General features: G+C 47.8%; 1 pseudogene across 1 annotated transcript; it reads left to right on the forward strand.

Moving 5' to 3' along the window:
• The first annotated feature begins 12,885 nt into the window (after positions 1-12,885).
• LOC125548191 (dolabradiene monooxygenase-like) lies at positions 12,886-15,486 on the forward strand (annotated as a pseudogene). The gene is made up of 2 exons (XR_015618435.1): positions 12,886-13,902; positions 14,845-15,486. The product of XR_015618435.1 is annotated as a dolabradiene monooxygenase-like (transcript).
• The last annotated feature ends 1,240 nt before the right edge of the window (positions 15,487-16,726 follow it).

Below are 16,726 nucleotides of genomic sequence, written 5' to 3' on the forward strand. Positions count from 1 at the left end.
ACTATTTAACATGTCCGTTCCCGGGGCAGGCTGCGGAATGGTATGCAAAACAGGTATACTGCTCGTGATAGAGACCACCTGGGAGTTCCGTAATGCGGCATGGCTTGTCTGCTTCCCTGGTTCTTGCATCGTTTGTGCGGCAATTGAACTGCCGAACAGGCCTTCCGAAGAATGGAGTCCTGAAAGTAAGAGAAAATTAAAAAATTGGCAGCCCCTGGTGCGGTTTAAGCCGTGTTTCGGGACGTGCTGTGATGGTTCCCCTCCCCCTGTACCCATGGTATTTCTAGAGCGTAGTTATGTGCGCGAAGCACTGGTGTCACATTTTGCGAGGGCTGGGGTTGGGGCCGCATTGCTACACCTACTTGGAACGTGCCAGGCGGTCTTTTTGTAGGTTACTCCGGGCGCGCTTGACGGTGTCCGAACGTTTAATGGTCGGACTAGAGAACTGCCTGGAGAGGCTGCTTTGTACTTCCGCTGCAAGGGCCGCCGTGTGCTCCTCCGTTCGGAGGGAGCGTTCAGTGTTTCCATTGACCGTAATTACTCCTCGAGGGCCTGGCATCTTGAGCTTAAGGTATGCGTAGTGCGGTACAGCATTGAACTTGGCAAATGCGGTTCGCCCGAGCAGTGCGTGATAGCCACTGTGGAATGGGACTATGTCGAAGATTAACTCCTCGCTTCGAAAATTATCTGGAGATCCGAAGACCACTTCAAGTGTGACTGAGCCTGTACAGTTGGCCTCTACACCTGGTATTACGCCTTTGAAGGTCATTTTGGTGGGCTTAATCCTCGAGGGATCTATGCCCATTTTCCGCACTGTATCCTGGTAAAGCAGGTTCAGGCTACTGCCGCGTCCATAAGGACTCTAGTGAGATGAAATCCGTCAATAATTGGGTCTAGAACCAATGCGGCGAATCCGCCATGACGGGTGCTAGTGGGATGGTCCCTTCGATCAAAGGTGATCGGGCAGGAGGACCATGGGTTGAACTTTGGGGCGACTGGCTCTACCGCGTATACGTCCCTTAACGCGCGCTTCCGCTCCCTTTTGGGGACGTGGGTTGCGTATATCATGTTCACCGTCCGCACTTGTGGGGGAAAACCCTTCTGTCCACTGTTGTTCAGCGGCCGGGGCTCTTCGTCGTCATCGCAACAACTGATTGATCCTGCTGGCAAGCTGTTAAGACAATGCCGAGCTGGTCCTTTAAGCTTGAGTGGGAGGTATTTGATGGCATGGAGATCATTGCCGCGGGCCATGTGGATATGAAGGAGATAATCCTTGATCCATACCGCAGGATCTGTTGTGCCATCATATGATTCGATGTTTATGGGTTTGAAACCCTCGGGGATTTGATGATCCATTACTTCGTCTGTGAAGCATAGTGGGTGTGCGGCGTCTCTGTACTGGGCTATATCACGATGTAGCTCCAATGAGCTTTGTCTACTGTGTTCGGCCCCACCAGATTTATGTCCGGCGTGACGGTTATTGTCTCGAGTCGTGGGGCGCCCGCACGATCCGTAGATCGATCTTGTTTGCCTTGCCTTCTCCTCCAACATATCTCCTAGGTCCGACGCATTTTCCCGTGCCTTGGTACGAAGTGCGGCTTGAGTGGAGGGCCGAGAGGCCTCTCTGTCGTGGCCACGAGGTGGCCGGTCGGCCGTATCAAGTGCTTCCTCCTCTAATCGGGGTAGCAACCTGCGCTTTGGGTAGCTCTTGGAGGGGCGTTCGAGTTTATGCTCTTCGGCCGCAAGGACTTCAGTCCATCTGTCGACTAGCAAATCTTGATCAGCTCTAAGCTGTTGCTGTTTTTTCTTGAGGCTTCTTGCCGTGGCCATAAGCCTGCGTTGAAAACGCTCTTGCTCGACGGGATCCTCTGGCACGACGAATTCATTGTCGTCGAGGCTTGCCTCGTCTTCGGAGGGAGGCATATGATTATCGTCCTCGACCTCTCTGTCTGCCGCTCTCTCATGAGGGCTGGTTTCTCCCTCCTCCTGTGTTGAATCTTGCTAGAGGGGGTTTTCTTCGGCACTCTCTGGAGTATTATTATCTCCTGTGCTGGAATCACCGAATTTGTTTTGGCGGGATTTTGAGCGGCGCCGCTGACGCCGGCGCTTAGGCTGTTTCTTGGAGGGGTCATCCTCCGCTGTTCCATCGCCATCTCCTTCTTTTGGGGTGTCCACCATGTATATGTCATATGACGAGGTGGCTTTCCAGGGCCCGATAGGCGCTGGTTCTTCATCGTCTCCTGCATCGGCGTCCATACCGTCGATGTCTTCGGAGTCGAAGTCGAGCATGTCGGTTAAATCGTCGACAGTGGCTACAAAGTGGGTGGTGGGTGGGCTTTGAATTTCTTCATCGTCCGTACCCCAACCTTGCTGACCATAGTCCAGCCAGGGCTCTCCTGATAAAGAGAGAGGCTTTAGTGTCTTCAGAATATCACCGAAAGGCGAGTGCTGAAAGATGTCCGCGGCAGTAAACTCCATGATCGGCGCCTGATCGGATTCGATCGGCAGGGGCGCGAGGGGTTCGGAGTTCGGAGAGGAGTCCGGCTCCTTGGAGTCATGAGTCTCGCGGAGTGCGGGGCTGGTGTTCGGCTCGATTGCCGTTGGGGTCGCAGCCCCTGAGGCGGTGTCCAACCACCCATCCTCGATCAGCGCAGTTGGCTCCGAATTAAAGGTCGAAGCCGATGCGGGTGCGGCCTCCAGGGCACTGTTCAGCGGCAGAGCTAGATCATGCTCGTCGTGAAAGTGCGGCGCGCTCGGCAGTGGCTCGAATCCATCGAAGATCAAGTCCCCGCGGATGTCAGCCGTGTAGTTTAAACTTCAAAATCTGACCTGACGGCCAAGGGCATAGCTTTCGATCTGCTCCAGATGGCCAAGTGAATTGGCCCGCAGTGCGAAGCCGCCGAAGACGAAGATCTGTCCGGGGAGGAAGGTCTCACCCTGGACTACATCGCTATTGATGATCGCAGGAGCCATCCAGCCTGACAGCGACGACACAGAGGAACTCTCAGTGAAAGCACCAATGTCGGTGTCAAAACCGGCGGATCTCGGGTAGGGGGTCCCGAACTGTGCGTCTAGGACGAATGGTAACAGGAGGTAGGGGACACGAAGTTTTACCCAGGTTCGGGCCCTCTTGATGGAGGTAAAACCCTACGTCCTGCTTGATTAATATTGATGATATGGGTAGTACAAGAGTAGATCTACCACGAGATCAGAGAGGCTAAACCCTAGAAGCTAGCCTATGGTATGATTGTTGTTGTGTACGTTGTCCTATGGACTAAAACCCTCCGGTTTATATAGACACCAGAGAGGGTTAGGGTTACACAAAGTCGGTTACAATGGTAGGAGATCTACATATCCGTATCGCCAAGCTTATCTTCCACGCCAAGGAAAGTCCCTTCCGGACACGGGACGAAGTCTTCAATCTTGTATCTTCATAGTCCAGGAGTCCAGATGAAGGTATAGTCCGGCTATCCGAACACCCCCTAATCCAGGACTCCCTCAATCATCATTAGAGCAATTTCCCATTTGGGGAAAGGATGATGGAGACTATGATTCCCCCACAAGTCGGGATGAGACTCCGGACGAAAAATAAAAAAATGAGAGAAAAGAGAGAAGGGACAATGTTACTATCCTTTTTCCACACTTGTGCTTCAGAGTAGCACCATGATCTTCATGATAGAGAGTCTCTTATTTTGTCACTTTCATATACTAGTGGGAATTTTTAATTATAGAACTTGGCTTGTATATTCCAATGATGGGCTTCCTCAAATGCCCTAGGTCTTCGTGAGCAAGCAAGTTGGATGCACACCCACTTAGTTTCTTTGGTGAGCCTTCATATATTTATAGCTCTAGTGCATATGTTGCATGTCAATCCCTACTCCTTGCATAGACATCAATCGGTGGGCATCTCCATAGCCCATTGATTAGCCGCGTCAATGTGAGACTTTCTTCCTTTTGTCTTCTCACACAACCTCAATCATCATATTCTATTCCACCCATAGTGCTATGTCCATAGCTCGCGCTCATATATTGCGTAAAAGTTGAAAGAGTTTGAAAAGGCTAAGTATGAAACAATTGCTTGGCTTGTCATCGGGGTTGTGCGTGATGGGAGCATTTTGTGTGACGAAAATGAAGCATGGCCAAACTATATGACTTTGTAGGGATAAGTTTTCTTTGGCTATGGTATTTTGATAAGACATAATTCCTTGATTAGCATACTTGGAGTATTACTATTTTTATGTCAACAATAAACTTTTATCTTGAATCTTTCAGATCTGAACAATCATGCCACAATAGAGAAAAATACATTGAAGAATGTTCTAGAAAGCATTCCACATCAAAAATTCCGTTTTTATCATTTACCTACTCGAGGACGAGCAGGAATTAAGCTTGGGGATGCTGATACGTCTCCAACGTATCTATAATTTTTTATTGTTCCATCCTATTATATTATCTGTTTTGGATGTTAATGGGATTTATTTTACACTTCTATATTATTTTTGGGACTAACCTATTAACCCAAGGCCCAATGCAAATTGCTGTTTTTTTCCTATTTCAGTGTTTCGCAAAAAAGGGATATCAAATGGAGTCTAAACGGAATGAAACCTTCGGGAGCGTGATTTTTGGAACAAATGTGATCCAAAGGACTTGGAGTGGATGTCAAGCAACCAACGAGGAGGCCACGAGTCAGGGGCGCGCCTACCCCCTGGGCGCGCCCTCCCCCTCGTGGGCCCCTCGTGGCTCAACCGACCTACTTCTTCCTCCTATATATGTTCACATACCCCGAAAACATCCAGGAGCACCACGAAACCCTATTTCCACCACCGCAACCTTCTGTACCCAAGAGATCCCATCTTGGGGCCTCTTCCGGAGCTCCGTCGGAGGGGGCATTGATCACGGAGGGCCTCTACATCAACTCCATGGCCCCTCCGATGATGTGTGAGTAGTTTACTTCAGACCTTCGGGTCCATAGCTAGTAGCTAGATGGCCTCTTATCTCTCTTTGGATCTCAATACAAAGTTCTCCTCGATCTTCTTGGAGACTATTCGATGTAACTCTTTTTGCGGTATGTTTGTCGAGATCCAATGAATTGTGGGTTTATGATCAAGTCTATCTATGAACAATATTTGATTCTTCTCTGAAATCTTTTATGCATGATTGGTTATCTTTGCAAGTCTCTTCTAATTATCAGTTTGGTTTGGCCTACTAGATTGATCTTTCTTGCAATGGGAGAAGTGCTTAGCTTTGGGTTCAATCTTGCGGTGCTCGATCCCAGTGACAGAAAGGGAAACGACACGTATTGTATTGTTGCCATCGAGGATAAAACGATGGGGTTTATATCATATTTCTTGAGTTTATCCCTCTACATCATATCATCTTACCTAAGGCGTTACTCTGTTCTTATGAACTTAATACTCTAGATGCATGCTGGATAGCGGTCGATGTGTGGAGTAATAGTAGTAGATGCAGGCAGGAATCGGTCTACTTGTCACGGACGTGATGCCTATATACATGATCATGCCTAGATATTCTCATAATTATTCGCTTTTATATCAATTGCTCAACAGTAATTCGTTCACCCACCGTAATACTTATGCTATCTTGAGAGAAGCCACCAGTGAAGCCTATGGCCCCCGGGTCTATTCTCCATCATATAAGTTTCCAATCTATTTTATTTTGCAATCTTTACTTTCAATCTATATCATAAAAATACCAAAAGTATTTATCTTATCATTATTATCTCTATCAGATCTCACTCTCGTAAGTGACCGTGAAGGGATTGACAACCCCTTTATCGCGTTGGTTGCGAGGTTCTTATTTGTTTGTGTAGGTACGAGGGACTTGCGTGTGGCCTCCTACTGGATTGATACCTTGGTTCTCAAAAACTGGGGGGAATACTTACGCTACTTTGCTGCATCACTCTTTCCTCTTCAAGGGAAAACCAATGCAGTGCTCAAGAGGTAGCATGGACCCACTTGTGGACTTCCGGACCCCTCTGGAATCCTGCGGAACCTTCTGGAAGCTTCCCGGTACAATACCGAAAAAACTGCACTTTTTTGGAACCCAAAATATGACTTCCCATATATAAATCTGTACCTCTTGACCATTCCGAGGCTCCTCATGACGTCCGGGATCTCATCCGAGACAACGAGCAACATTTGCTTACCACTCATCAAATATCGCAATACTACTCTAGCGTCAGCGAACGTTAAGCGTGTGACCCTGCGGGTTCGGGAATTATGTAGTCATGACTGAGACAACTCTCCGGTCAATAACCAATAGCGGGACCTGGATACCCTTATTGGTTCCTACATATTCCATTGAAGGTCTTTTATCGGTTGAACCTTTATGACAACATACATAATTCCCTTTGTCTGTCGGTATGTTACTTGCCCGAGATTCGATCGTCGGTATCTCTATACCTAGTTCAATCTCGTTACTGGCAAGTCTCTTTACTCGTTCCATAATACATCATCTTGCAACTAACTCCTTAGTCACTTCGCTTGCAAGCTTCTCGTGATGTGTATTACCGAGAGGGCCCAGAGATACCTCTTCAATACACTGAGTGACAAATCCCAATCTCGATTCACGCCAACTCAATAGACACCTTCGGAGATACCTGTAGAGCATATTTATGATCACCTAGTTACGTTGTGACATTTGATATCACACAAGGTATTCCTCCGGTATCCGTGAGTTGCATGATCTCATGGTCGAAGGAACATGTATTTGACATTAAGAAAGCATTAGCAATAAACTGAACGATCATATGCTAAGCTAACTGATGGGTCTTGTCCATCACATCATTCTCCGAATGATGTGATCCCGTTATGAAATGACAACCCATGTCTATGGTTTGGAAACCTTAACCATCTTTAATCAACGAGCTAGTCTAGTAGAGGCTTACTAGGGACTGGTATTTGTTTATGTATCCACACATGTATTTAAGTCTCCGGTCAATACAATTCTAGCATGGATAATAAATCTTTATCATGATTTAGAAAATATAATAATAACCATTTTATTATTGCCTCTACGGGATATTTCCATCAAAAGCATCGTCATGATCTCTATCGTCATCGGCTTGCACCTTGATCTCCATCGTAGCGTCGTTGCGTCGAGGTCGTCACGCAAACTATTGCTTCTACAACTATCGCTAACGCATAGTGAGAAAGTAAAGCAATTATATGGCGCTTGCACTTCATACAATAAAGAGACAACCATAAGGCTCCTACCGGTTGTCGATAACTTACAAAACATGATCATCTCATACAATAACGTTTATCACATCATGTCTTGACCATATCACATCACAACATGCCCTGCAAAAACAAGTTAGACGTCCTCCACTTTGTTGTTGCAAGTTTTACGTGGCTGCTACGGACTTCTAGCAAGAACCATTCTTAACTACGAAAAAACTACAACGGTGATTCATCAAGTTTGCTGTTTTAACCTTCTTCAAGGACCGGCGGTAGTCAAATTCGATTCAACTAAAGTAGGAGAAACAGACACCCGCTAGCCACCTTTATGCAAAACTAGTTGCATGTCTGTCGGTGGAACCGGTCTCATGTGCGTGGACATGTAAGGTTGGTCCGGGCCGCTTCATCCCACAATACCGCCGAATTGAAATAAGACGTTGGTGGTAAGCAGTATGACTATCACTGCCCACAACTCTCTGTGTTCTACTCGTGCATATCATCTACGCATAGACCTGGCTCGGATACCACTGTTGGGAAACGTTGCATGGAAAACAAAAAATTTCTACGCACACGCAAGATCTATCCATGGAGATGCATAGCTACGAGAGGGGGAGATCATCTTCATACCCTTGAAGATTGCTAAGCGGAAGCGTTTATCAACGCGGTTGATGTAGTAGTACACCTTCACAATTCGTCTCGATCAAGTACCGAACATACGGCACCTCCGCGTTTAGCACTCGTTTTGCTCGATGACGTCCTCGCCTTCTTGATCCAGCAAGAGGGTCGAAGTAGTAGATGAGTTCCGGTAGCATGAAAGCGTGACAGTGTTGGTGAAGAATAATCTCCGCAGGGCTTCGCCAAGCACAACGGAGACTATGACGGGGGATAAACTAGAGGGGAGGGGTTGCCGGCACACTGCTTGGTGTATCTTGATGTGTCCCAGGTGCTAGCCCTGCCCCTCTATTTACATGTTAAGCCCGGGGTCGTAACTTGGAGAAAGAGCCTCCTCAAAGTCGGTTTTACCCGAAAGGAAGAGTCCTTCTCGGACTTCCAGGACCAAACACCATAGTCCTTGGCGTCTTGCCAGATGCCATGGGCCTCGATGTCTGGCTCAGGTCCAGACGCCAGGGTCTCTAGCGTTTGGCCCCCTGGCCTCCGCAAAACTCCTTTTGCACCGACTTAAAACCCCTTGGGCCTTACCCCTTGGCCTAACCATATCATCCTATATATCAATATTTACCTCTGGACCATTCCGGAGCTCCTTGTCATGTCCATGATCTCATCCTGGACTCCGAACAACATTCAGTCACCAACATACATAACTCATATAATACTATACTGCCAACGAACGCTAAACGTGCGGACCCTAGGGGTTCGAGAACTATGTAGACATGACCGAGACACCTCTCCGGTTAATAACGAATAGCGTAATCTGGATGCCCATATTGGATCCTACATATTCTACGAAGATCTTTATCGGTCGAACCGTTATGACAACATACGTAATTCCCTTTGTCTATCGCTATGTTACTTACCCGAGATTCGATCGCAGGTATCTTAATACCTAGTTCAATCTCGTTATCGGCAAGTCTCTTTACTCGTTTCATAATACATCACCTCATGGCTAACTCCTTAGTCGTTTGCTTGCAACCTTATGATGCGCATTACCGAGAGGGCCCAGAGATACATCTTCGATACTCGAAGTGACAAATCTTAATCTCGATCTATGCCAACTCAACAAACACCTTCGGAGATGCCTATAGAGCACCTTTATAATCACCCAGTTACATTGTGACGTTTGATAGCACACAAGGCATTCCTTCGATATCCGGGAGTTGCATAATCTCGTAATCGAAGGAGTATGTATTTGACATGAAGAAAGCAATAGCAATAAAATTGAACAACCATTATGCTAAGCTAACGGATGGGTCTTGCCCATCACATCTTTGTGATCCCATTATCAAATGACAACACATGTCTATGGTTAGGAAACCTTAACCATTTTTGATCAACGAGCTATTCTAGTAGATGCTCACTAGACATGGTATTTGTTTATGTATCCACACATGTATTTAGGTTTCCTATCAATACAATTCTAGCATGAAGAATAAACCTTTATCATGAATAACCAAATATAAAATAACAACTTTATTATTGCCTCTAGGGCATATTTCCTTTAGTTGCAGGAGCAGGTATGATCCTTAGGGAGCACAGTGGCAACATCATATTCAGCTCATGCGGATATCTTTTTTCTTGTGATGACGTGCTTGAAACTGAGATTTTGGGCATTCGAGAGGGCCTCTTACTCGCTTTGCAATGGAGCAATCTACCTATTGATGTTGAATCGGACAGTTTAGAAGCAGTGAACATGGGGAGATGATAATAGATCTAAATATGTCTTTTTAATAAAGGAGATCAAAGATAGTTTGATCGAGCGTAATTCTTGTATTACACATATTGCTCGTAGAAAAAACAATGCTAGTCACTTCCTGGCAAGTTTTGGACGATCACAATGCTGAACTATTTGTGTGGCTTGGTTCGGGTCCGGATGAACTCCTCGAAATTGCCAGTCGTGATTGTAATCTTTGAGAGTTGAGTAGTACAAGTATTATCCCGCAAAAAAAGGAACGTGTCCCATAAAAGAGAATATAGAAAGTGATCGGTCGCATAAAAAACAAGAAGGAATCGATGGGTAGTGGTGGGCTCCATCTACTCCCTGTCTCCGAGCAACGCATCGAGCACGATAGTCATCTATGCTCGAAGCCAACTCTTTATGAGAGGAACGCGTCTACTGCTAACATATCTGACGGCTGAGAGCATTTCAGCCGTCCGGCGCCCCTAGGGAATGAAATAGTGTCTCCTGGGGGCTAGCCGGCGCTTTTTCCATCATGGGGGCGGTCAGATTTCCAACCGCCGCCCCAAGCTGGCCCTAGAAGCCGATTTTTGAAAACTAAATTTGGCTAAACTTCATACAAAATGACACAAATTTGAAGGAAATTTAGGCGTTTTCATTGATATTTGTACAAACTTAAAACATAATTTAGAAACTAAACTAAAACTACAACTACTATGCCGCCGCCGCCCCGAGCCTTCTACATGTCGAGGAGCCTGTTGAAGTTGGTGTAGTCCATGCCGTCGTAGTCGCCGTCGTCCTGCACACCACCGTTGTCCTTGCTGCAGCCCTGCCCAGGGTAGCCGTGGCGGACGGGGTTGGACGGCCCGGGCGCCTCCTCGTCGCGGCGAGGCAATCTCCTCAAGGGCGCGGCACTGATGCTCCATCTCCTCTCGGACGTAGTCGTCCAGCGCCCACTTCAGGCCGGTCTCGAGGTTGGCGGCCATGTCGAGGTGCTCCTGCTTGGCGACTGGCGGCGTCGCTGGCTCCTTCTTTGGCTTAACTAGGCGAAGATGGCTGTGGGAAGGAGGGGAAGGTTTGTGGCGGCGGCCCTCGTTTATGATGAGGTTGCCGCTGCGTCAGCGCTCCGGCGTCTCTTGGGGCTCGCCCTTGACGGCGCGAGCGGCGTCGGTGCATCGGAGGAGGTGAGAGTTGGAGGAAGAAGATGACGTGCCCGCCATGCGCCTCGGTAGCCACGAGCCGCTGCTCCGGGGTGAGAAGGACGGTGTCGGGTACTCCATTCGCGGCACGTTTGCCACCCTCAATGTGCTCGAGGACCGTGTGAAGAGTGCGCCTGGGGACTCCCCACCACTGGCGGCGGCCGTCCGAGTTGTGCCAGAGCGCCGATCGTCGACGCGAGCTGGTCGGCCTGGCGGCGCTCGAAGTAGGCCGTCCAGAGGTTGGTGCTGTTAGGGGCGTACCTGGCTTGCTGTTGCGCTTCCTTCGGCGGCGCCGACCGGATCCGCGCGATCTCAGCGCGGCGGTGGCACGGGGGTGCCGGCGGCGCTGAGCCTCCATGAGCCCAACACGCGCATGTCGAGCGACGCTAGGTAGTCCACCTCGTGGAGGAAGCACGCCTCCCACGCATGCAGGTGGCGGCGGCCGAAGCCGTTAGCTGCCGCACCATCGCCGGGAAAACGCTTGGCCATAGAGATGGGAAGAGAGAGAAGGCGTCGGCGGTGAAGGAGAAAGGGGCGTCTGCGGCGAAGGAGAGAGGCTGTGGGGGAGGCGAGTGTGCGGCCAGCGGCGAGGGAGGGCAGCTTTTATAGCGGCGAGTGGGCGGCAGCAGTGTGGACACGTGGCGAGAGGGGGCGGGATGCGCGGCGGCGCGCCTTCACTGCGCCGCCCGTGAATTAATGGAAGGCTGTCCGGCGGCGGCATTCACATTGATTCCCCGTGAGAAACTGATGCGATGAGGACGAAGGTTCTCGGCGTCGTTGACTCGGCGGGTCCACCAGCTTTCGCGCCAAATTCATTTTCTCCGGCGCCCCCGGGCACCCCCAGCGTGTCGGGTTCGGTCTGGGTCCGTCGGCACCAATTTCAGCGCTAATCAGTGAAATTTGGTCGTGACTGAACCGTTTTTTCGGCCGACCAAAAAAAAGAGAAAATTCCTTATATAACACTGTTTTAAATTTTGTTTCCCTATTTGACACTTAATAACTTTTTCTTCCCTATCTAACACAGTCTTTAAATTTTATATCCTTTATGATACTTTCGTCCATTTTAAGCCTTAATGATGTTAAATGACATCTGAAAAGACATATTTACTCCTCATATTATAGGTGACCAAAATTTTACGTGGTAATTTAGCTTCAGGTCAGCAGGGTAGCCGGTGTACATCAATAGTACATGGTACACTACATACTGAATCGATAGTATACAACAAAGTCAGTATGTTAAAATCGTAGTCAGTGCTTGTAATTTTTTGTGAAAAGCCAGTGCTTGTACACGCCTTACACAACTATTGCTAGGTGTAGCCTAGTATATATGTGCATATGCCCAGTCCTTTTGTAACAGCTGTGAGTTGAGATTGAAAAAGGAATATAAAAAAGACCGACATGGTCCCGTGGCCATCAATCGCATCGTGTGTGTTCGTGTTGTAGCCGAGATAGTATCCCTAACTTGCTTTTTTACGGGTATTGCTAGCTTGATTAGCTAGCCAGCGAACGCAGAAATGATCAAGCGAGAGATCGGCTGCTAACTAACTTCATCTATTACGTATTAGCGGTACATGTCCAACTAGAATCGATCCACTTGCCTGCCTACTTGTTTCTTGGTGTGTACGTGTCGTCTACGTCTCGACGGAACCCTCGGAAAGTATTCGAGCTAGCTTCGTGTGCCTGTATGCTGGAAAACACTCGGCTATAACGCCATCAGTGTCGAGGTCGAGATTGGGATCAAGGCCAACGCAAAACGAGTCAGCCGCATACACACATACATATAAAATTTTGGTCAAATATCGCATGAAGGGTAAATAAGTCTTTTCATGTGTCATTTAACACCGTTATGGCTTAAAATGAACGAAAGTGTTATAAAGGGCATAAAATTTAGACTGAAAAAAAAAGTTTTTCGGTGTTAAATAGGACAATAAATTTTAAGACAGTGTTAAATAAAGAATTCTCTCAAAAAAAAGAGCCGGGGGTTGTTGGGAGTGCCAAGTGGACATGCTAGGGGAGCATCAAACGGCTGTCGACCCAGCTGATCCACGCGCGGGATTAGCAGCCGCCGTAAACAATTGTTGATGTCAACCGGAGTTAATAATAGTAGTTTATATAATTAATATAGCAGGAGTAGTTAGCTGCAACAAACTGATCTCAGATCGATCTTGACTGACTCGGCGCGCTCAATAAAACAAACGGAGCAAGCAAATTGCTCCATCTTACATGTCTGGCTTCCTTGATTAGAAGCAGAGCTGCCATGTACTACATGATGCAAATGGAGGTCGTCTACCTCGGCCTAGCTCTCGTGTCCTTATGTATTGTGCTTCTTTCAGGGCGCAGGCGGAGGCTCTCGGCAGGGAACGAGCCACCGGGGCCATGGCAGCTGCCGGTGCTCGGCAGCCTGCACCACCTCGCCGGGCAGCTGCCCCACCGCGCGATGCGAAACCTGGCACGGCGCCATGGGCCGGTTATGCTGCTCTGGCTCGGCGAGGTGCCCACGCTAGTGGTGTCGTCCCGGGAGGGCGCCCGCGAGGTGATGAAGACCCACGATGTGGCGTTCGCGACGCGGCCCCTGAACGCCACCATGCGCGTGCTCACCAACGGCGGGCGGGGCATTGCGTTCGCGCCCTACGGCGACTACTGGCGTGAGATCAAGAAGATCGTCGTCTCGAAGCTCCTCTCGGCGCGGCGCGTCCTGTCTTTCCGCGCCATCAGGGAGGAGGAGGTCGCCGCCATGCTCCGCGACGTCGCCCAGGCCGCGGCGGCCAGACGCCCCGTGGAGCTAAGCAGGCGCATCTCCGCGCTAGTCACCGACATCACGGTCCGCTCTGTCATGGGCAACCGGTTCAAGGAACGCGACGAGTTCCTCCGCTCGCTCGACCGCGGTGCCAAGTTCGCGTCGGGGTTCAACCCCCCGGACCTGTGGCCGTCGTCCCGGCTGGTGGGTTGGCTCAGTGGGACCCTGCGCCGCGCCAAGGATTTCTGCCATGTCGGGAACGGCATCCTCGACAACATCATCCGGGAGAAAATGGAAGGTGGAGGAGGAGGCGAGAACGAGGACTTGCTCCACGTGCTGCTAAGCATACAAAAGGAGAATGAGGGCAGTCTCCAGTTCCCACTGGACATGGACGCCGTCAAACCCGTCATCTTCGTAAGTACCACTCCACACTTATTAACTGGGTTTTGCTAGTAGAAGTATGTCTCAATTGATTTAGATTTTCTTAATTATGTCTCAATATATACGAGTACTACCTCTCTCTCAGTTTACAGGGCGTGCGCGTGCCCCTAGGTCGTCAATTTGACCAACCTAATACAAGTCATATATTACAAAAAATATATCAATATAAACTTCAGATGTTTTATTTTCAAACTGTATAATTTTTGTGTTATATAGTTTATATTAAGGTGATAAAATTGGCAACCTAGGTATACGCGTAGGACTTGTAAACTGAAACGGAGGTAGTACTACTTTAAAAGGACAGAAAAGCATCAGAAAAAGATTTTCATTTCCTTGCATCTAGTTACCGATGGACAATAAAGCACCACCGCATAATTAAGTTGAGAAGAATGTACTCTCTCCGATGCTAAATATAAGTCTTTCTAGAGATTTCAATAACAACTACGTACGGATGTATCCTATTTAGTCCGCATTAAAATTTCTAAAAAACCTATATTTAGAAACGAAGGGAGTATATTGTTACAATTAAGTTTGAGAGTAAACGATATTTTCATCCTGGATTAATTTTCTTAATACTACCATTATTTATTTTGTTAATACTATCATTTTATATACAAGCATAATAGTCTTCTCCTCATTTTCTTACGTCTATCTCTCAACAACCGAATGTTCTTATGTCTTAGTCGGTGAAGAAAAGTGCAATTACTGTACAAAAAAAATGCAGCTTGGGCTTTTCTAGATTTTAGTAACTAAAGTTATAGTATTCTGCATCGATTGAGACTTTTTTTTTTTGAAATACCATCGGTTGAGACTTAAGAAATACTTGTGGATTACAACTTGGCAAAAACTTTATTAGAAAATGGAAAGTGTATCTCAATCTCAAAACTCACTTCACAATGTTTTGCATGAGCGCAGGACGTGTTCGCCGGCGGCAGTGAGACAGCGTCGACGACATTGGGCTGGGCGATCGCAGAGTTGATCAGGAACCCAATGGTGATGCAGAAGGTGACGGCCGAGGTCCGGCGAACATTTGAGGCTCACGGCACCGTAGCGGAGCATGCCCTCGGGGAACTACCGTACATGCACCTAGTCATCCGGGAAACGTTGAGGTTGCACACGCCCTTGCCGCTACTCATCCCACGAGAGTGTCGGGAGTCATGCCAAGTGCTCGGGTACGACGTGCCGCGGGGAACACAGGTGCTGATCAATGCCTGGGCGTTGGGCCGTGACGAGCGCTACTGGCCAGATGAGCCGGAGATGTTCCGCCCTGAGCGCTTCCTAGGCAAGGCAGGCACAGATGACTTTATGGGTACCGACTTCTCGTTTCTTCCGTTTGGCGCTGGCCGGAGGATGTGCCCGGGGATAGCGTTTGGCCTCGGCAGCATTGAGCTCGCCCTGGCGAGTCTACTATTCCATTTTCTTCACCACAGGATGAGTTAGATATGGCCGAGGTGTTAGGCATCACTGTGCGGCGGAATGCCGACCTCCTGCTGCGCCCTATCCTCTGGGTGCCTGTTCTCGGAGTCTTGTCAGAAGGCAACAAAGATCATTAGCTTATTTTCCTTGTATGTGATGGCCCTGACACGACATTGTGAGGGTGCATTGCGCCGACATGCACGTGCTTAAACAAATACTAGCAAAACAGACTGTTCATCATCTAGATTAGTGTGTAATGTAACTAACATATTCCCTAATATTAACATGCATTGCACATACATGATTAATGGTATTCTATTAATTAACAGAAAATCCTTGCAAATCATGGTGTATCTATGCGCATGCATGGGTGGGTGGGTATTGTTTGAAATTTCATCCGTGACCGAGCTTGCGATTTATATTGGCCTTGCTTGTAGTCTATAGACTTGGTCAAACTCTGCCTTGTTATGTTTGCAAGTGACACTAGTGCAGTTAAGGGTATTGCATAAGGTAAAAAGACCTCATCGCACACACAGCCACGAACCGGCGCCTTGTGATGGTGTGCGATAGGGGTGTTTATCGCACACGATATAGATAAAAATGTGTGTGATAGCTTGCTAGGCCGTAGACAGTTTTTCGAAAGCAAACGTTTACGATGAGGGAACGAATCATTTGCATTTAGCTAATCTATCCCACATGCGACGAGAGAAGAAATCATATGCGACCTGTCAAAGGTTTGACACGATTCATCCGGACTGAATGTTTAGCATGGCGGGCCTATCACACAGCCTACACTGTGGCACCATGTTTGTGATGCGTCCAATGTTACAGACGGTTCGGATGAAAAAAATGTGTGTGTTGAAAGTCCTATCACACATGTTGTATTGTTACATGCTGTTTACAATGTGGTGCACATCACAAAATGATTACTAACAAAAAATGCATGTGGTGCTTATATCTATCACACTAATTTTTATTAGGACAATGCCTATGCGTTGCTACCGGCAAAAGGCAAAACAGGCCTCGAGCACAACAAGCACTAAAGTTTCTCTTCCCGCATTCCACCTTTTCATCTACCACTGTGATTCCAAGTGGGCTGAAGTTTTGAAGATCAAATGGGAACGTCAAATTGAAGCACCTATTGAAGAGAAGCGAATGTATGATGCAAGAGTTGGCTATATTTTATATTTATAATGTAAAATCATTATGATTGGATTGATGAACCCCAACTTTCTTTGATGTAGTTTCATAAGAATGTAATTATTATTTGATATCAATAAAGAGAGCTATGATGGGCATTCCTAGAAAAAAAAAGTGCAGCATTACGCACATACCACTCCAATGCATACCACAACATCGTACGATGGAAACTGACCTTAAT

This window comes from Triticum urartu, chromosome 3A (assembly GCF_056163025.1).
Source record: "Triticum urartu cultivar PI428250 chromosome 3A, HENAU_Tu73, whole genome shotgun sequence".
Taxonomy (NCBI): domain Eukaryota; kingdom Viridiplantae; phylum Streptophyta; class Magnoliopsida; order Poales; family Poaceae; genus Triticum; species Triticum urartu.